The sequence below is a fragment of the Kogia breviceps genome, chromosome 4 (genome assembly GCF_026419965.1).
Source record: "Kogia breviceps isolate mKogBre1 chromosome 4, mKogBre1 haplotype 1, whole genome shotgun sequence".
NCBI classification, from domain to species: domain Eukaryota; kingdom Metazoa; phylum Chordata; class Mammalia; order Artiodactyla; family Physeteridae; genus Kogia; species Kogia breviceps.
Window position 1 is genome coordinate 133468074 of NC_081313.1, and position 22534 is coordinate 133490607.

At 42.2% G+C, this 22534-nt stretch overlaps 1 protein-coding gene across 5 annotated transcripts in view; it reads right to left on the reverse strand.

Annotated features, from left to right (window-relative positions):
* Nucleotides 1–22534, reverse strand: part of UIMC1 (ubiquitin interaction motif containing 1) — a 194844-nt gene that overhangs the window by 148030 nt on the left and 24280 nt on the right. For 2 of the 5 annotated variants that reach the window (XM_067031939.1, XM_067031940.1), the window contains exon 1: nt 2728–2880. The exons of the other annotated variants lie outside the window; for them this stretch is intronic. The gene's annotated coding sequence lies outside the window, so the exon portion shown is untranslated. Of the gene's footprint in view, nt 1–2727; nt 2881–22534 lie in introns of those variants that run through there. 5 annotated transcript variants of the gene reach the window in all.

A 22534-nucleotide genomic window follows, 5' to 3' on the forward strand; every position in this document is an offset into this window, starting at 1 on the left:
CACTTCATTGTATGTCAACAATACTTTTTTAAGAAGGGCTTTTTTTAATAATAAATATTTGTGAGTGAATGAATATTTAATTAATCCTCACAAAAACCTAAGAAGTATATATAATTATTATGAGGAAACAAAGGTTCAGAAAAGTAACTTGCCCAAAGCCACAAAGCAGGCAGCTGCACATTTGTCTCTCGACTCCAAATCCTGACTCCAATACTCCATGACTTAATCTTTGGATTTCTTCCAACTAGAACTGCTGCCTAATGTAAGGTATGCACACATAACTATTAGATGAATTATACTTTATCCTTATATTTAAATTATAGCATATAATTTATATATTTAAAGTATTAAATATAATTCAATAAAATATACATTTAAATTATATATATATTTAAATTATTAAATGCTATATAAAGGCACAGAAGGCTAAAATTATTATAGGCTGTAGGAAGCTATATGGAGAATAATAAGACTTAAGGTGATCCTTGAATCTAAAAGAATATAATGAATAGGTAGGGATAAGTATGGGGGAAGACTGGAGGAATCATAGTGCCCTAGGAAAACATCTTGTAAGGCACAGTTTTCATCTTTTTAAGTGTTTCCTGTACATTTAGTTATTTAAACCAGTATGTTCAAACATGATAGCAGTGGTAGCTACACCACCAAATACATGTAATTCCTTAAAGATATTTAAATAAGTAAAAACTCTTCTCCCTAGCACAGAACCACCTTCAGGCTCAAAATGGGTTTTCAAAGAATCACAGCAGATAAGGGATCAGTAAGAAGTGTTAAGCAGAGGCACCCCACAGATTTCAAAATTCCAGTGCTTCATGAGATTTAGCCACACTATTTCCACCGAAATTCTAGGAGTAAAAAGGTCACTGCTCAGCCAATTTAAACAAACAACCTAACATACAGTTCAACTACTATTTAAGTTGCTACCCTTCAAAATGAAAAAAAAATAAAAATCACTAAAATAATGGCTTATCTTCAATTACTTGAACAGAGGCTACAGAATGAATTACCACTGTGTCTGCAAAGAATGAACAGCGTCTAGATAGATGCCAACAGTCTCTTCTTAATCACGACAGTTAGAAACAAAATGTCTCTAAAGAATGCACAAGCAGGAAAGGTGACCCACAAATGAGACTTGTTACATCACAGGTTGGTAGTGTCCTTGAAAATCTCCAATTTGGAAGATATTATTTTTCTGTTTTGTTCAGCACTTTCACCATCTTGATCTATCTGAAGAACAATCACTGACAAGATAATTTAAAATCTTGACATTCTCCCTACCAAACCTGTCAAAATTGTTCTGAAAGCTTGGAGGCATAGCGACCTTAACAGTCCTCTATGAATGATTGACTTTTACGCCTAAATAAGTCACCATCCAAAAAACTTGGTACCAAGCTCTTCATCAACTGATCAGCTTGAATGTTTCTCCAATTTAAAAAAAGGTAAACGCACACCTACACACACACCTGATGCTCTATTTTCCAGTTTATACTCAGCCTCAGTTTAGGACAAGTGTGTAAAAACAGAATCCAAACACACTGAGAAATAATTACAGTTATCTACTGAGTCCTTGGACACTATTTTAGGTACCTCACATGCATTATAGAGGTTACTCCTCCCAATAACTCTATGTGGTAGGCATCATTATTTTACGTTATTTTTATCACGATTTTACATGTCAGGAAACATTCAAAATCAAACAGCTGGTAATTTCTTAAGTTCGTAAATGGGAAAGCTGGGAATTGAAGCGCGATGTTTCTGATTCCAAAGAGACACATTTTTGGATTCAACTAAAAGGCACTGCCTCTGACAGGGAAAAAAAAAGACAGTAGCATAAACTTTCACTTTTTCCTGGGTGTTACTCATTCTCAGTGACTACAAGAGCAAGAACACTGGAGTCAGTCTGGCTGGATTCAAAACCAGCTCAACGACTTACGCCATGTGTGTCTTCGATCCTCAGTTATCTAATATGTAAAGTGAGGAGGATAAGAGTACCTATCTCACAAGATTGTCGTGAAGATTCAACAAATGTGTATGTAAAAGGCCTGAAACACTATCACCGTACAGCGCGGAAACATACTAGTTCTGTTGGAGAGAAAAGTGGTAAATGATAAGGATTCCCAAGGAACATCTTTATATCTGGGCAAAAAAACTAGATCACTCACCAACAAGAGTAGCCTGGAGTAGGGAGGGAGCGTGAGGAGAAAGGGGCGGAGGGGCCCAGTCGCCCTGACTCCACGAGAAGTCCCGGCTGTGGGATCCCGCGGAAGGAGGCGGAACGGACGGAGGCCGCTCGCGGGGTGCTCAACGTGAGGAAAGACGCCTTCGAGGGGCTGGCGGGAACCAGAGCCCTTCGTCGGGGGACCCCGGGGAGAATGAAGGTCGCACTCTCTGTGTGAGGGGCGCGGTCGGGGCACCCGAGGGCGGAAGCCCATCCGGCGTCACCAGGGGCCCACCCGGCGTCGGGAGGTGCCCAGTACCCTGAGGGGCCATCCCCGGTTTTCCAAGGGGCCTACCCCGCCGTCCCAAAGGGCCGTCCCATCAGGAGGCGCCCACCTCGGCGTCCGGTGAGACCCGCCTCACCGTCGAGAGGGCCCTACCCCCAAGTCTGAGGCGCCCCTCCGGGAGAGGAGCGGGCCGCGGCCCCCCGGAGGATGAGAAGGAGGCGGGAAGCAGGCGGGAGGGAGGTATACCGAAGCGGCAAGTACTTACCGACCGGTCCCCGCCGCTTCGCTGAGCCCCCCCTCTCGGGTGCCGCGGGTCGCGCAGGACGCTAGGAACTAGGGGCGGACGAGGGCGCGCGAAGCTGAGATACCGCGGAGAGACGAGCTCTCGAGGTAGGCGCATGCGCGGGCGTCCGGGGACGGAACCAAGCCGCATTGCGGGGGGAGACTGCCGCCAGGACATACCAACCGTGTGAGGTGGGGGGCGCCATCAGCGCGAGGTGGATTACATTTCCAAGAGCAGACTGGGCACCTCCCGGTGGTCTCGCAGTTTGTTCGTTTGCTTTATCATTTGCTAGTGCTTTCAGGGAAACCAAAGAGTAGTAACAGGGTCCCCGAAACCCTACAGTGAAACCTTCAACGACTTCTCTGCCACATCAAGCCTCCTCTGGCCCTGTCTTTGCATGTATCTAAAGGTAGACCAAGACTTCCCTGGTGGCGCAGTGGTTAAGAATCCACCTGCCAACGCAGGGGACACGGGTTCAAGCCCTGGTCCGGGAAGATGCCACATGCCGCAGAGCAACTAAGCCCGTGTGCCACAACTACTGAGCCTGTGTGCCACAACTACTGAAGGCCACAGGCGCCTAGGGCCTGTGCACCCCAATGAAGAGTGGTCCCCGCTTGCCGCAGCTAGAGAAAGCCTGTGCACAGCAAATAAGACCCACTGCAGCCAAAACTAAATAAATAAATTTATATAAATAAAGTTAGACTGAAATTATCTGATAAGACCACTTGAAAACTATCTCTGGATGGTAAATGTTAAAGTCTGACCATTTCATGGGAAGAAGGAAATCTGGGAAACAGAAACTCTTAGAGATTCCAGGTGGAAGCAAAAAAATAGAATAGCCACTTTTGGTGAAATTTTAAATGTGCATTTTATGACCCAGCAATTTCATGTATACAGGTGTGCAGAAGAAATGTTCATGTTCAAGCCCACTTCCCTGTGAAAAATGAAAACAAAGGAAATGTACAATAAGACATGAATGAATAAAATGTGGTATGTTCCTACAATAAAATATTACAATAAAACTAATAAATGAGTCCTATACGTATCAACATTTGACAGCTCGTCAGAGTTGTTGAAATAGCAACGTGCCAACGAATATGTTACCGAAAATTCCGTCCTTGTTTCCCCCCCCCCCCAGCCAAATGAGAATAATGAGGACAAGGTTTTGAGGATAAAGGAAAGAGAAATGTATTGATTTGCCAGCAAATGAGGAGGATAGCAGACTAGCACCTTGAAAACTATGACCTGCCTTCTGGGGAGAAAGTTGGTGTATTTAAAGCAAAGGCTTGGGGCTGGAGTTAAGATCAGAGGAACAAGCAAAAACAGCAAGAATGCCCACCCACGTTAATCAGTAACAAAGAATGCACAGTAACAAAGAATTTAAGTTTTAGTTCCCAGCAAAGGAGGGAGAGAATGGGAAAAACAGTTTTAGAAATCATTCGTTAGTTTTAGCCTTGTGGCTCTGTTATGTGTACATGTGAAATGATTTATGTAAATTTAAAAATACATAGAATGACAGTATATACTGATTATGGAAAATATATGTGTGTAAAGTATAGAAAATGAACTAGATGAATATATGAATACAAGCTGTGATAATATGACGGCAGGAGACTGGGGAGGGGTGGAAGCCAGGATAAATGGAAAGGAGGAATAAAGAGCACTTCTGACAGGTCTGTCATGATTTCTTTTAAAAAAAGAAGAAAACTAAACAAAATGTTAACAGTTGGGTAGCTGAACTATATGTACATTATTCTTAGTACTTTTTTTGTAACATTTTATTCTGGAATGCCCTTTACCTATTCCCTCAACTCATCTACCTCCAATTGATCCGCCAAAATCCAGCTCAGTCAATTCTTCCTCTGCTTCCTCTAACCCCAATTTGAGGCAGGAGACACATGGGCCCCCAGGGCAAACGGTTTGAGTTCGTTCCTTGTGGACCGATACTCTGAGACGAAAATAACAGAAAAATTGAGAGAGGAGGCTAGGTCCTCGTGGGGTAGACGATAAGAGACCACATATTCCTCATTCTTTTTAAAAAAATAAATTTAGTTAGTTAGGTAGTTTTGGCTGTATTGGGTCTTTGTTGCTGCGTGCAGGCTTTCTCTAGTTGCGGCGAGCAGGGGGCTACTCTTCTTTGCAGTGCGTGGGCTTCTCATTGCAGTGGCTTCTCTTGTTGCGGAGCACAGGCTCTAGGCACGCGGGCTCCAGTAATTGTGGCACACAGGCTCAGTATTTGTGGCACATGGGCTTAGTTGCTCCACGGCATGTGGGATCTTCCCGGAACAGGGATCAAACCCATGTCCCCTGCATTGGCAGGCGGACTCCAAACCACTGCGCCACCAGGGAAGTCCCTATATTCCTCATTCTTCAAGTCAGGAGACCTCCCCAACTATACATGCACAGAAAGGCTCCTTGGAGGTCAAAAGGGGAGTGATGTTAAGTGATGGCAACTAATGCTCACTACCCATAGGCCTCTTCAGTAGAATCCATCTTGGCTAAGAGATGTGCATGCACACATGGGAAAATCCTGAGATACACCAAATATGGACTCTGAACCAGGCAAATCAAAATGATTGGTCAAAGGAAACATGGAAGAAATGCCCCATAAAAGTGATACAAGCTGCCATGAGGGTGCGACTCTCTCTCTGAGCCCACCCATGTGTCTATCCACACATACTGTACTCTTTTTTTCTCTTAATAAATACTTTACTTGTTTCACTACTTTCCATCTTTGTGGGGATTCTTTTTCTGCAAAGCCGTACGGCCAGGGCTTTGTCACTGACCACCGGTCTAGTGGCTAGGATCCAGTGCTCTCACTGCTGGGACCCAACCTCAATCACTGGCCAGGAACTGAAATCCTGCTTCAAGCCACTGCAGGCCAAGGCCACCCGTGATCATATTTGGTGCCAAAACCCAGTAATTCGGGAAGTCAAGGTAAACTGTGGGTTCACCCAGCTGTGGCTTGAGGCCCCTGACTTTCACTCTTGCTCTGTCTGCTCACAGCCTCGTGGCTCCCCCCAACAACATAAGGGGTGGCAAGGGAATTTCCCAGGCCATGCAGATTCAAATAATGCTTGAGTGACAGCTGACACTGCCCTTTGGGACATGGTGGAAACGTGATTTCCAACTGTGCAGGAGCCCCAGGGGTCTCTCTCTCTCTTGCTCTCCCTCTCTCTGTCGTGTAAGGAACCCTCCACTATGCCTTTCCTTCCCACCTTACTCGCACAACAAGGTTTCTTTCTCACTTCTTATCTCCACGTTCTTTTAGGGAAGTATTTCCTGGATATTATTCCTAAACTGTATCCCCACCCCTGCCAAACCCAGTGCTGCCTGTGTCAGACAAAATTGTCAGACAATTCCCAATTCTATCTTAGCTGCCAGACAGATAGGGCAAAGTATTTTGGATTCTTCTGTTGTCTAGTCTCTCACCTCACTCAATGCCCAGAGATTTACTATGAGAATTTCTATACCTCCCGGCCCTTGAGCCTTGAAACCCATGCCATCTTTCACAGCGCCCAACTCCAATTTTTCCAAGGGTTTGTCTTTGCATCTATCAGCCCCGTCACTCCAGGCCTTGACAGCCTACACACTGCTACAGACAGCCTATCAGGCTGGCCTCTACCCAGAAGCCCAAATTACAAACTTTGTAGATGCTCAGTCAGTCACGAGGAATACACCCCAGCATTGGAAGACTTATCATAGGACATAAGCTCTGTAGACAAGGGATCCCTCTTAAGGAAAGCCCTGGCAACCGGTCTGCACTGATTCAAAAGCCCTTCTCTGGCCGTGCTGGGGGATACGCCTTGCACAAGGTACAAAGGAAGGCCAGAGATGTCTGGTCAAAAATTGATGGGAGAGTAGAGGTCGCTTGAAAACCCATCAGGTTCGAAGGGAATTTGGGGGACGCCCTGAATCCCTTCAGGTTAAAGCCTCCTGGTAAATGTTTCCAGGACACCGGATTCCATTCTAGGAGTACTCTTGTGTTCTCGGTTGCAGGTTACTCAGCATGGAAGGATCCCCCTCCAAGCCAGAAGAGACACCTCTGGAGTGTATCCTTAAGAATTGGAAATTTGAGGACTTCCCTGGTGGCACAGTGGCCAATGCACAGGCCAACACGGGTTCGAGCCCTGGTCCGGGAGGATCCCACATGTCGCGGAGCAACTAAGCCCATGCTCTACAACTACTGAGCCTGTGCTCTAGAGCCCGTGAGCCACAACTACTGAGCCCACGTGCCACAACTACTGAAGCCCACGCACCTATAGCCAGTGCTCCACAACAAGAGAGGTCATCACAATGAGAAGCCCGTGCACCGCAACAAAGAGTAGCCCCCTCTTGCCACAGCTAGAGAAAGCCCACGTGCAGCAGCGAAGACCCAACACAGCCAAAAAAATAAAGAAATAAAATAAAGAAATTAAAAGAAAAAGTAGTATACCAACATAGATTCCTCCACTTCCGAAGGTCAGTCCCTTCTGGGACAACACTTCATCAGCCAGTCCGCACGTAATATTAGACAGAAACTCCAGAAGTTACAATTTGGCTCACAAGCCCCCATGCCCCAACTCCTAGATGTGGCCTTTGGGGTACTTAATAACTGTACCCCAAAGCTGAGGAAGAAGAGAGAACCCAACATGAGAAAAGACAGGCCAGGGCTCATGCAAAACTGATAGCTGTTGCTGTCAGCCATGGCTTGCGACCTCAGGATAACCCAAGGGGGCCAAGAAAAGTTGAACTATCGGTCTGGAGGTAAGACCAACAAGGGGGAGTGCTACAAATGAAAGTCAACTGGCCACTGGGCCTGAGATTGCCAGAAAGAGCCCCCTGGGCCATGCCCAGTGTGTAAACAAACAGGTCATTGGAAGAGGGACTGCCCTCCGTCCCGAAGGGGAAGGCCCACTCCCGAGATGGCCATGCTGGACGACTGAGGCAGCCCGGGGATTCTGGCACCTCCCCCCAACAAGATATCTATCTCCCTCAAGGAGCTCCGGGTAGTCCTTGATGTGGCAGATAAGAAAATCATTTTTTAAATTGATACAGGAGCCACTTACTCTGTCTTAATTTCTCACACTGGACCTCCTTCGTCCAAAAGCTGTACCGTGACTGGTGTCGATGGAAAGCCTCGCACCCATTACTTTACTGGGCCTCTCACTTGCCAATTTGAGCAGTGGTTAATTTCACATGCCTTTTTAGTTGTACCTGCGTGTCCAACCCCACTACTGGGGAGAGACCTTCTGGGCTCCCTTGGGGCCATACTCCAGTTAGGAGGCCCGGAGCCACCCCTTATCTTAACTCTGACTAAGACAGACCAGCCAGAAGAGCAAGGTCCTATATTCCCAGCCATATTCTATAGGCAGTGGACCCTTCAGCATGCGACAAAGGAATCCCTGGAAGGGCCATAATGCCCAACCTGTAAGAATTAGCCTTAGGCCAGAAATTGCCTATCCTAACAAAAGACAATATACCATAAAGCTGGAAGCAAAGAAGGGTTTACAACCCCTCATAGATAAATTCTTAAGGCATGGTCTCTTGGTGTCCTGCCAGTCTCCGTGCAGTGCTCCTGTTCTGCCAGTTGTTAAGCCAAATGGGGAATACAGGATGGTACAAGACCTCAGAGCAATAAACGGCACAGTGGTCCCTATACATCCCCTCATGGCCATCCTTATAACCTATTAACCCAAATCCCTGAGGACGCCAAATGGTGTACTGTACTCGATCTCAAGGTTGCCTTCCTTGTTTTGCGTGCCCACGCAACTATATGGAAAGAGAGAGGACTTCTTTTTTTTTTTTTTTTGTGGTACGCGGGCCTCTCACTGTTGTGGCCTCTCCCGTTGCGGAGCACAGCCTCCGGACCCACAGGCCCAGCGGCCATGGCTCACAGGCCCAGCCACTCCATGGCATGTGGGATCTTCCCGGACCGGGGCACGAAACCGTGTCCCCTGCATCGGCAGGCAGACTCTCAACCACTGCACCACCAGGGAAGCCCGAGAGAGGACTTCTAAATGCAAGAAACTCCCCTATAAAATATGGGGCTGAGATCTTACATCTCATGGAAGCAGTTCAAAAAACCGCAACAGGTAGCAGTCATTCACTGCCATGGGCACCAAAAGGGAACTCCTCAAATTTCCCAAGGAAACAACAGGGCAGATAGGGAAGCAAAGAAAGCAGCCCTGATGCCCATAACAGAAATGGCATTAATCCCATCCCTTATCCCATCTAACATTATACCCAGGTACTCAACTTCTGAAGAGAACTGGGCACGAGACAGAGCGGGAACTAAGGGAACAGATGGCTGGTGGCACATAGATCAGAAATTGCTCATATCTCTCTCTGACCAATGGAAAATTATTAAAGGGCTACACGATTCTCTCCATCTGGGGAAAGATGCAATGTCTACAATTTTTTTTAAATACATTTATTTATTTTGGGCTGCGTTGGGTCTTCATTGCTGCGCACGGGCTTTCTTTAGTTGCGGTGAGTGGGGACTACTCTTTGTTGCGGTGCACAGGCTTCTCATTGCGGTGGCTTCTCTTGTTGCGGAGCATGGGCTCTAGGCGCACAGGCTTCAGTAATTGTGGCTCGCGGAGTCTAGAGTGCAGGCTCGGTAGTTGTGGCATACGGGCTTAGTTGCTCCGCGGCATGTGGGATCTTCCCAGACCAGGGCATGAACCCGTGTCTCCTGCATTGGCCGGCAGATTCTTAACCACTGCGCCACCAGGGAAGCCCGCAATGTCTACAATTGTTTTCCGACTTTTTACAGGAAAAGGGCTCCTGGAGACAGTTACAAGAGTTACTCAAGCCTGTGCTGTTTGTGCCACTCATAATCAGGAAGCAACCTCAAGCCTCCCCCCCTCGTTAGCCCAGTCCAGCGACGTGGGACTTACCCAGGAGAGGACTGGCAAATAGAGTTCACTCATATGCCCTCTTGCCAGGGCTTCAAATACTTACTAGTCTTTATAGATACTTTTACTGGATGGATAGAGGCCTTACCTACCAGAACAGAGAAGGCAACTGAAGTAGCTGAGGCACTCCTAAAGGAAATTATTCCTAGATTTGGGTTGCCCCGTCATCTTCAGAGTGACAATGGATCTTCGTTTGTAGCAAAGGTCACACAACAGCTTTCACAGGCTTCAGGAATTAAATACCACCTCCATTCATCTGGCGGACCTCAGTCCTCAGGAAATGTAGAACAAGCTAATCATACTCTAAAGAAAACCTTAGGCAAACTCAGTCAGGAAACGTCAGAGTCGTGGTATCGCCTGTTGCCAATAGCCCTCTTAAGGGTCAGAGCAGCCCCTAAAGCAACCACTAAGTTAAACCCTTTCGAAATGACATATGGAAGGCCATTCCTTACTCTGGACATGCTAACTGACCCAAAAACCCAGGCTCATCTTAGATACATTATAAACCTAGGCCAGGTCCAGAGGCTATACAAGAGCATGGCAACAGAGTACAGCCCTCTCCAGATGACAGTCCCAGTCACTATGTTGTAAACCCTGGAGACGGGGTACTTTTAAAGACCTGGAAAAATGAGTACCCTGGTGACCAGCTACTCCCAAAATGGAAGGGTCATTACCAAGGCCTGCTGAGCACTCCTACGGCAGTTAAACTCCAGGGGGTCACCAGCTGGGTTCATCTGTCCAGGATTAAACCTGTCTCCACCAATATGTTACAGGAACCTGAAGACCAACATTCCAGCCATCCATGTGGATCCACTCCTTACTCAGAGTCTCCACAGGCTCCAGAGTACCCAGGACAGCCTGAAAATTCCAGGTGGATGAATGAGCCACTCCAAGACCTGAAGCTCTTATTCAAAAAGGACAGAAAGATTTCTTAGACCCTAGGCTAAGTACCCATAGCCACTATCTTCCTTTTCCCTTCCAGCACTCCAATCCACTTACAGAATAATTGATATGCTCTGGTAGATTTTGATAACTATTGCCTTCTTTGCTCTCACCCTTGCTTTCAGAATTCACTGAACTTCCCTGCCCATGCTGGGTGATTTAAATATGACCCTGACTGGTACGTCTATGAAGCTACTAATTGTCTTAGCTTTTCTATGCCTATTTCCCTTATCCACAGGATGGACAGACAAGTCTCTGGCTCACATTGCACAAACTCTTGCTTCCCCCACTCAGTTGACAGAGTGCTGGATTTATTTACCCCAAGCTAAGTCCATCATGGACCATAGCAACCCCTTTGTCCATCCCATAAGGAATTTTAGCCAAGTTCCTGATGGAAAATGGCCTTCTACCAGAGACCCAAAGCTCAGCAGCATGGTAATGTAGAGTCAGAATTGTTCATTTTCCTACTGAAGAAAATTCTAATGGCTCTTGCCTAACCCTCTCCTTAGCAACAGAAGAAGAGTATGAACTCAAACTGGGAGGATGAAGAATTGGCATTAAAGCACCCCAGCACTTTGTAATGGTCCCTCCTAAGCCAGAATTCCAGTTACCTATTTGTGCTCAAACCCTAACTCACTACCCGAAGGAAGAAGGATCCACACAGAAGAAGCAGATAGCAGGATGGACGTGGATGGAAGAGTTGGGTTTATAGCTGGAGAACATTTCCATAACAATCGAATTGGATGGCTAGGTTTTTAAATCTTGGGTGAGGGGATTCCCATGTGGCACAATGGTTAAGAATCAATGCAGGGGACACGGGTTCGAGCCCTGGTCTGGGAAGACCCCACATGATGCCGAGCAACTAAGCCCCTGCGCCACAACTACTGAGCCTGCATGCCACAACTACTGGAGCCCATGCAGCTAGAGCCCGTGCTCCACAACAAGAGAAGCCACCACAATGAGATGCCCACACACTGCAACAAAGAGTAGCCCCCCACTCGCCACAACTAGCGAAAGCCCAGGCGCAGCAACAAAGACCCAACACAGCCAAAAAATAAATTAATTAATTTTTCTTTTAATTTTAAAAAAAAATACATGCACGCCAATGTTCACTGCAGCACTATTTACAATAGCTGGGACATGGAAGCAACCTAAATGTCCATCAACAGAGGAATGGATAAAGAAGATGTGGTACATATATACAATGGAATATTACTCAGCCATAGAAAAGAACAAAATAATGCCATTTGCAGCAACGTGGATCAACCTAGAGATTGTCATACTGAGGGAAGTAAGTCAGACAGAGAAAGACAAATATATGCTATCACTTAGATGTGGAATCTAAAAAAAGGGTACAAACGAACTTATTTACAAAGCAGAAATAGGGTTACAGATGTAACAAACTTATGGTCGCCAGGGGTAAGGGGGGGAGGGATAAATTGGGAGACTGGGATTGACATATATACACTACTACATATAAAATAGATAACTAATAAGGACCTACTGTATAGCACAGGGAACTCTACTCAATACTCTGTAATGGACTATATGGGAAAGAATCTAAAAAAGAGTGGATATGTACAATTGATTGTACATATACAATATGTATATGTACAATTGATTCACTTTGCTGTACACCTGAAACTAACACAACATTGTAAATCAACTATACTCCAATAAAATTTTCAAAAATAAATAAATAAAAACAAAAGTAAAAACCTATTTCCTACTATGTAGAAGTAGGGCTCCTCAGAAAAAAGGCTGACTCCAGGAAAAGTACAAGATGAACCTGGATCATCTTTTTTTTTTTGGCTGCGTTGGGCCTTCATTGCTGCACAAGGTCTTTTTCTAGCTGCAGTGAATGAGAGCTACTCTTCATCGTGGTGCACGGGCTTCTCATTGCAGTGGCTTCTCTTGTTGCGGAGCATGGGCTCTAGGCATGCAGGCTTCAGCAGATGTGGCTCACAGGCTCTAGAGCACAGGCTCAGTAGTTGTGGCGCACAGGCTTAGTTGCTCTGTGGCATGTGGGATATTCCCGGACCAGGGCTCGAATCCGTAAACCCTGCATTGGCAAGTGGATTCTTAACCACTGTGCCACCAGGGAAGTCCCCCTAGATCATCTTATTGTGCAGGAAAGTAAAGAAGTATTCAAAGAAGGATGAGTACATGTCAAACATACATAGAAGCCAAATTTAAGGGTCAAATATGGGACAACATAAACATCAAAATAAATAATGATAGCCATGGATTATAACTCATTGAATAAAATAATAATTCTTGAGTCTATATTTATAAATAAATAAGAAGGAACAGCTCTTCCATTAAGTAGAATGGTAACTTTTTTTTTTTAATATTTACTTATTTATTTGGCTGTGCCGGGTCTTCATTGCGGCCTGGGATCTTTAGTTGTGGCATGCAGGATCTTTACTTGTGGCATGGGAACTCTTAGTTGTGGCATGTGGGATCTAGTTCCTTGACCAGAGATCAAACCCAGACCCCCTGCATTAGGAGTGCAGAGTCTTAGCCACTGGACCACCAGGGAATTCCCAGAATGGTAACTATTAAATGTAGAAGGAATGATGAAATTAGAAAAGCACTATTTGGCAACCATCAGAGTAATAATTAAGGCAAGAGCCATCAAGAAATGCTAGAACTATTGGCTGCAAGGTTGACTAACAGGATATTTATATACTCTCAAAGAATTTCCTCGCAAGGTATTTATTAATTACAAAGGGAAAACAAACTTTACAATGGAGAAAACTGATGGGCAGCACCTTAACTGAGTGATCAGAGATACTATCACTAGTAGTAAGACACATCAACATCATGTAAACCTGATATGATGCCTATGGTAACACTGCCAAAAATGCATAAACTTGAAACTAATCATGGAGAAACAGAGATAAACCCAAACCGAGGGACATTCTACAAAATAACTGGTCTGTACTCTTCAAATATATCAATGGCATGAAAGACAAAAGCTGAGGTATTCTTCCAGACTAAAGGAAACTAAAGAGACATGACAACTGAATGGAACTTATGATCTGGAATTTTCTTTTGCTATAAAAGAAATTATTGGGACAATTAGTGACATCTTAATAAGGTTTATAGATTAGATAATACTGTTGTGTCAATGTAATTTTTAATGTTGAGAACTGTACTGTGATTATGTACAAAAATGTCCTTGTTTTTACACTGAGTAGAGTAAACTGGCATCATTTCTGCAACTTGATCTCAAATGGTTCTAAAGCAAATGTAGAGAAAAGGATAGAAGTAAAATAGTAAACTGCTAACATCTGGAAAATCTTGATGAAGAGTATATGGAAATTCTCTGTACTATTCAATCAACTTTTCTATAACTCTGAAGTTAAAAGAATGGGAGTAGGACTTCCCTGGTGGCACCAGTGGTTAAGAATCCATCAGCCAATGCAGGGGACAAGGGTTTGATCTCTGGTCCGGGAAGATCCCACATGCCACGGAGCAACTAAGCCCATGCACCACAACTACTGAGCTTGCACTCTAGAGCCCACAAGCCACAACTACTGAGCCCGCATGCCACAACTACTGAAGCCCATGCATTCTAGAGTCCAAGTGCTGCAACTACCGAGCCTGCGTGCAGCAACTACTGAAGCCCGCATACCTAGAGCCCATGCTCTGCAACGAGAAGCCACCACAATAAGAAGCCTGCACACTGCAACGAAGAGTATTCCCAGCTCGCCACAGCTAGAGAAAGCCTGTGCACATCAACGAAGACCCAATGCAGCCAAAAAAAATAAAATAAAAAAGAATGGGAGTATACTAAATAATTATTTTCATTTGCCACCTATAATACCCAAGTTCAAAATTTTGTCTTTATCTACACTACCTCATTATTCTAATTAATTGATTTTATAAATAACTGCTACAATTTTAAACTTATAAAATAACTGTTATTAATAAGCTCCCACTTTTATCCCTTTCAAACATTAGAAATCTATATAGGTGTTCTACTACTGATCTACTCAACTTTTCCAATTTACTGTTTGAGAAACTGAATCACAAGGAAGAAAGGTGACTAGTGACTTGCCAAAGTCACACAGTTATAAACAATGTTGGGACTGTCAAACACACACTTAACCATAAGAAAAATGTTAACAATAAAGAAGCACTAGGAAAAAAAGTACAGCATCACTAATAATTAAACAAATACAAAATAAAAGTCCCACAGCACATTTGCTAAATTAGCAAAAACGAATAAAACAGACAAAACTCAATGCTAACAGAACTGTGAGAAAATAAGTATATTTCTGCACTGAGAATGCACTATAAACAAGTATAATCTTTCCAGAGAGAAATTTGGCAATAACTGTCAAGAGTCATAAAAATGATCATACTCTCAACCACATTGGGAAATGAATCTCAAGGAGATGATTCAAAAGAGAGAAGAACAGATTTCAACAAAGATGATTATAGCCAAACAGTATGTTACAGCTAAAAACTAGAAACGATACAAATGCTCACCCATGGGAGAAAGGCTAACTTGAAACGGGCCATGGTAAAGCAATACAATAACAGATTATTACATTACCACCAGAAATAGCAACAATAGGACCTTGTAGAAATGAGACAAATACCCTGTCAAGTAAGGTTAGGCTAAACATAATGGAATCCCAAGAAACCCATACACAGTGCTGACAGCTAATAGAAAATTTGTATGTAGGTATCAAAGGAACATCTACTTATAACTAGTAGATGATTTGAAGTTGAAATATTTTGTGGGAGAATCTTTTTTAAAAAAAATATGAGTTTTATTGTATAATGAAACCCACGTAAAGGAGAATCGGGAGGGGTGACCATGGCCAGAAGCCAGTGACTACAACCCCTTAATTCTGACAGAACATTGTGTCAGGTTTCCACTTTCTTTTTTAAATCAACTTCATTGAGATGTAATTAACAACTTCATAAAATTCACCTACTTAGAGGATCAACTTATAGCAAGACAGTGTGAAGAGCTCCACTGACCTGCACCCCCAGCAAAACTGGTGAAAATTATTTTAAAAGCAACCATTTCAAGCCTCTGGAAAGAATCCAAAGGGCAAAGAATAAAGAAAGAAACACCTACTCCAAAAAAATCTACAAAAATTAGGTAAGAAAGGGGGCTTCCCTGGCAGTCCAGTGGTTAAGACTCCACACTTGCACTGCAGGGGGCACAGGTTCAATTCCCTAGTCAGAGAACTAAGATCCCTGAATGCCGCGTGGTGCGGAAAAAAAAAAAAAAAATTAGGTAAGAAACGTGAGAGTCTATGGTATTAGAACTATGACCACTCCCTCTCCCCACCCTCCCAGCTCAGTGAGGTACAGATTCCCCTCCAGACTGCTACAGCCAAGAACACAGCTCCCAGTTGAAGGGCTGTCTTACAATGAGAAACAGGACATCCGTGTTTCTCGTTCTGCCCCTGTTGCCGAGGCCAAGTCCCAGGTAAACAGAGTTGAGAAGTTGAGGCTCCCTTCTTCCACCCAGCTCCTGCTCATGCAATTGAGGCTCTAACTTTGGGTACATCACACTGAGAATACTAAGGCCCCGGATCACCCACACCGCAGTGATCAGACATGTAACTCCACATCAGTATAGGTAAGCCAAGAGGTCCTCAGGCTGCTGTTCTCCCTCAACACCAAGTCCTCAGATCCTAAAGTGGGGGTTCACTCAGAGAGAAGCTGCCATTGTTTCTATCTTCAGTTTCTATCTACAATAAGGTATAGATAGGTGATAGATGGATGGATGGACAGATAGATAGATAGATAGATAGATAGATAGATAGATAGATAGATAGATTCATTTATTTTAAGGAATTGGCTCACACAATTATGAAAGCAGACAAGTCCTAAGATCTCAAGGGTAAGTCAGCAAGCCGGAGACCTAGGAGAGCTGAAGGCTTAGTTCCAAGTCAAGCCCAAAGGGCTGAGAACCAGGAGAGTCAATGGTGTAGTTCTCATCCAAAGACCAGCAGACTTGAGATCCATGAAGAGCCAATGTTTTGGTTTGAGTTTGAAAGCAGGAGAAAAGCCAATGTCCCTGTTTGATGGCGGTCATATATGAAGAATTCCCTCTTACTCAAGGAGAATCAGCCTTTTTGTTCTACTCAGGCCTTCAACTGACTGGATGAGGTCAAATCATGTTAGGAAGAGCAATCTGCTTTACTCAGTCTACCAATAATAAATGTTAATCTCAAATAAAAACACCCTCACAGAAACATTCAGAATAATGTATGATGAACATCTGAACATTCCATGGCCCAGTCAAGTTGACACATAAAATTAACCATAATAGTTGCTATAAGAAATAATCTAAAACATCTAGTTTCCAACAAAAAAATTACAAGGCATGCAAAGAAACAGGAGAGTATGATCCATACAACCAGTAAAAACTGGCAACAGAAACTGTGAGCACAATCAGATGTCAGATATATACGAAAAAAAAAAAAACTTTAAAGAAGCCATTATGTACATATTCACAGAACCAAAGAAGATAATGATTAAAGAATAAAAGAAGATATGATGACACTGTCCCATCAAATAGAGAATAGCAATAAAGAGATAGAAATTATAAAACAAGAACCAGCTGGAAATTCTGGAGCTGAAAAATATAAGTGAAATTAAAAATTCCCTAGAGGGACACAACAGTAGATATGAATCATGAGAAGAAAGAATAAGCAAATTTGAAGATAGATCAATAGAAACTATTCAAAATGAAAAAGGAGAAAAAAAGAATGAAGAAAAATAAACAGAACCTGAAAGAAATGTGGGACACCATTAAGCAAACTAACAAACATATAATTAGAGTACCAGAAGGGGAGGAGGGGGAGAAAAGAAAGGAATAAGTATTTGAAGAAATTAATGGCTGAAAACATCCCAAATTTATTTTAAAATAATAACCTATACAACCAGGAAGCACAACAAATCCAAGTAGGATAAACACAAAAAGATCCACAGACACTTCATAATAGAAATGCTGCAAGACAAGGAGAAAATTTTTGAAAAAAGCAAGAAATAAATGATGCTTTACATACATGGGAGTCCTAATAAAATAACAGGCAACTTCTCAGCAGAATCAATGGAAGCCAGAAGGCTTCAAAGCACACAAAGAAATAAACCTGTCAACCAAAAATCTTATACCCAGCAAAGCTATCTTCCAACAAAGAAGGTGAAATAAAGACTTTCCCAGATTAAAAATACAAACAGGGCTTCCCTGGTGGCACAGTGGTTGAGAATCTGCCTGCCGATGCAGGGGACACGGGTTCGTGCCCCGGTCTGGGAAGATCCCACATGCCGCGGGGCGGCTGGGCCCGTGAGCCATGGCCACTGAGCCTGCGTGTCCGGAGCCTGTGCTCCGCAATGGGAGAGGCCACAACAGTGACAGGCCCGCGTACCACAAAAAATTTTTAAAAAAATAAAATAAAATAAAATAAAATAAAATAAAATAAAATACAAACAAACAAACAAATGAACAAACAGAGAACTGTTGCTAGCAGACCCACCTTACAGGAAATATTAAAGGAAGTTGTTCAGGCCTAAGGTAAGTGACTCCAGATGGGAATGTGAGACTACATGAAAAAAGAATTGAGGGCTTCCCTGGTGGCGCAGTGGTTGAGAATCCGCCTGCCGATGCAGGAGACATGGGTTCGTGCCCCGGTCCGGGAAAATCCCACATGCCGCGGAGCGGCTGGGCCCGTGAGCCATGGCCGCTGGGCCTGCGCGTCCGGAGCCTGTGCTCCGCAGCGGGAGAGGCCACAACAGTGAGAGGCCCGCATACCGCAAAAAAAAAAAAAAAAAAAAAAAAAAAAAAAAAAAAAAAAAGAATTGGTAAAGACAATTATGTAATTATTTGACAGTGTACAGGCACTTTATTGCTCTTTGCTTTACTGTGCTTCACAGATACTGCATTTTTTACAAAGTGAAGGTTTGTGGCAACCCTGTGTCGAGAAAGTTTATTGGTGCCATTTTTCCAATAGCATTTGCTCACTTTGTGTTTCTGTATCATATTTGGTAATTTTCACAATATTTTAAACTTTTTCATTATTATTATGTTTGTTATAGTGATCTGTGATCAGTGATCTTTGATGTTGCTATTGTAATTGTTTTGGAGTGCCACAAACCACACCTATATAAGACAGTGAACTTAATCAATAAATGCTGGGTATGCTCTGACTACTCCACCTATCAGCGATTTCCCTGTCTCTCTCCCTCTCTTCCAGCCTCTCTATTCCCTGAGACATAACAATACGGAAATACCATTTAATAACCCTACAATGGCCTCTAAGTGTTTAAGTGAAAAGAAGAGTCAATTAATGCAGCAAACTTCATTGTTGTCTTATTTTAAGAAATTGCCACAGGCACCACTACCTTCAGCAACCACCACCCTGATCAGTTAGCAGCCATCAACATGGAGGCAACACCCTCCACCAGCAAAAAGACTACGGGCATGCGAAGGTTCAAATGATAATTAGCATTTTTTAGCAACAGTGTTTTTTAATTAAGGTACATACATTGTTTTTTTAGACATATGCTATTGCACACTTAACAGACTACAGTATAGTGTAAACATAACTTCTATATGCACTGGGAAACCAAAAAATTCGTATGACTTGTATTATTGCAATATTTGCTTTTATTGCAGTAGTCTGGAACCAAACCTGAGATATTGCCAAGGTATGCCTATAACTCTTTTTTCTCCTTTCTTTTTCTTAATGATATAAAAATATTGTATAGTATAATATGATACAATGTACTGTTGGTACTATAACATATAGAAATGTAATATATATGTTATATATTTGCTAATAAGAGCACAAAAAAATGGGTGGGAGGAAAGCTGTATTGAGATAAGGAAATGACTATATATGGTAAAGTAACAATGTATTGTTGGGTTTACAACACTGATTGTGTAATATGTATAACAGTAACACCACAAAAAGGAGAAAAGGGGATTAGAGCTATACAGGAATAACGCTTCTAGATAATAACACTTATTATCACTAGAATAAGCTAGTATCAGAATGTGAAGCTGATTCTGATAAGATGTATATGGCAATCCCTAGAGCAATCATTGAAAAAATAATTTTTAATATAGTGGCAAATCAGTAAAGAAATTAAAATGCTACATTAGAAAATACATAAAAACAAAAAAAAGCAATAAAGGAAGAATAAAGGAACAAAAAATACATGACACACATAGAAAACAAAAAGTAAAATGGCACATGTAAATCCAGATACATCAATAATGTTATATATGAAAGGGCTAAAAAATACAATCAAAAGTCAGAGATTGTCAGACTGGATAAAATACATGATTCAACTATATGCTGACTCTAGGAGACACACTTCATATTCAAACATACAAAAAAACTGAAAGTAAAGGATGTAAAAAGACATATTATATAAACTGCAACTACAAGAAAGCTGGAATGGCTATAATTATATCATACAAAATAGACTTTAAAACAAAAAGAGGTTACTAGAGACACAGAGGGACATTTTATCATGATAAAAATATCATTACATCAGAAGATAACAGTTACAAACATAAACACATCTAATAACAGACCACTAAAATACATAAAGCAAAAAACTGACAGAAATGAAAGGAGAAATACACAACTAAACAATCAAATTTGGAGAATCCAATACCCCATTTTCAACAACAGATAAAACAACACTCATATGATGACATAAAATAAGACTTGAACAACACTACAAGGCAACTAGACCTTACAAACAACTATAAAACACTCCACCCAACAACAATGAAATACACACCCTTCTCAAGGGAACAAGGGACAGTCACCAGGATAGATCTTACACTAGGCCATAAAAAAAAAAACCTCAATAAATTTAAAAGGTTAGAAATAATTCAAAATATGTTCTCCACTATAATGGAAAGAAATTAGAAATCAACTACAGGAAAAACTTTGGGAAATTCATAAATACATAGAAATTAAGCAATGCATTCCCAAACAATAATGGGTCAAAGAAGAAATCAAAAGGGGAATCAGGAAATAATTTGAGATGAATGAAAATCAAGACACAAAATACCAAAACTTATGAAATGCAACTAAACCAGTACTTAGACGGAAACTTACAGCTCTAATGGTGCTATTAAGAAAGGAGAGAGGGCTTCCCTGGTGACGCAGTGGTTGAGAGTCCACCTGCCAATGCAGGGGACACGGGTTCATGCCCCGGTCCAGGAAGATCCCACATGCCGCGGAGCAGCTAGGCCCGTGAGCCATGGCTGCTGAGCCTGCGCATCCGGAGCCTGTGATCCGCAACGGGAGAGGCCACAACAGTGAGAGGCCCACATACCACAAAAAAAAAAAAAAAAAAAAAAAAGGACAGAGATCACAAATCAATAATCTAAACTTCTACCTCAACACACTGGAAGAAGAACAGTACAGTAAACCTAGAGCAAGCAGAAAGAAGAAAATAACAAAGAATACAGCAGAAATTAATAAAAATAGAGGATATAAAAACAACAAAGAAAAGCAGTAAAACCAAATACTTGTTCTTTGAAAACATCTACACAGTTGACAAACATTTAGCAATACTAATCAAGATTAAAAATTTTTCTTAAATTACCAGAATCATGGGACTTCCCTGGTGGTCCAGTGGTAAAGAATCCGCCTTCCAATGCTGGGGACTTGGGTTCGATCCCTGGTCGGGGAACTAAGATCCCACATGCCGTAAGGCAACTAAGCCCACATGCCACAACTACTGAGCTCGCCTGCCTCAATGAGAGAGCCCACGTGCTGCAAACTACAGAACCCACGTGCTCTGCAGCCCGCACGCCACAACTAGAGAGAGAAAACCCGCATGCCACAACTAGAGAGAAGCCCAAGCACTGCAACGAAAAGACCATGCACCATAACAAAGATCCCTTGTGCCACAACTAAGACCTGATGCAGCCAAAAAATAAGGAAAATATATAAATACAATAAATAAATATTTTTTAAAATTACCAGAATCAGAAATAAAAGGACAATACTATTGATCTTACAGAAATTTTAAAAAGATCATAAAAGAATTCTATGAACAACTGTAGGCCAAAATTTTGATAAATTAGATGAAATAGACAAATTCCTAGAAAGATACAAACTATCAAAACTGGCTCAAGAAGAAATACACAATCTGAGTTTATCTATAGTAAGTGAAGAGATTGAAATAGTAATCAAAAAACTTCCCAGAGAGAAAAGCCCAGGCCCAGATGGCTTCATCACTGAATTCTACCAAACATTTAAAGTATTCATAACAATTCTTCAAAAATTATTCTAAAACACAGAACAAAAAAAGGGAGGGGGGAATTCCCTGGTGAACCAGTGGTTAGGGTTCTGCACTTCCACTGCAGGGGGCATGGGTTCAATCCCTGGTCAGGGAACGAAGATCCTGCATGTTGCGTGGCACGGCCAAAAAATTTTAAAAATAAATAAAATAATTTTTTTAATTAAAAAAATTAAAAACAAGAGAATATTTCCCAAGTCATTTCATGGGGCCAATATAACGCTTATGCCAAAAACAAAGACATCATAAGAAAAGAAAACTACAAACCAATATCTCTTATGAATATGATTGCAATAATCCTCAACAAAATACTAGCAAACAAAATACAGCATTTTATAAAAAGATTTGTTCACCATTACCAACTGGGATTTATTATGTTAATGCAAGGTTGGTTTAATATCTGAAAACCAATTAATATAATACATCACATCAAAAATATAATACACCACATCCATTTCATGATTAAAAAAAACCTCAACAAACTTGGAATATAAAGGAATTAATTCAACCTCATGAAGGACATTTATGAAAAATCCACAGCTAACATCGTACTTAATAGTAAAAAACTAGATGCTTTCCCACTAAGATTTGGAACAAGAAAAGAATGTTCACTCTTGCTACCTCTATTCAAAATTATATTG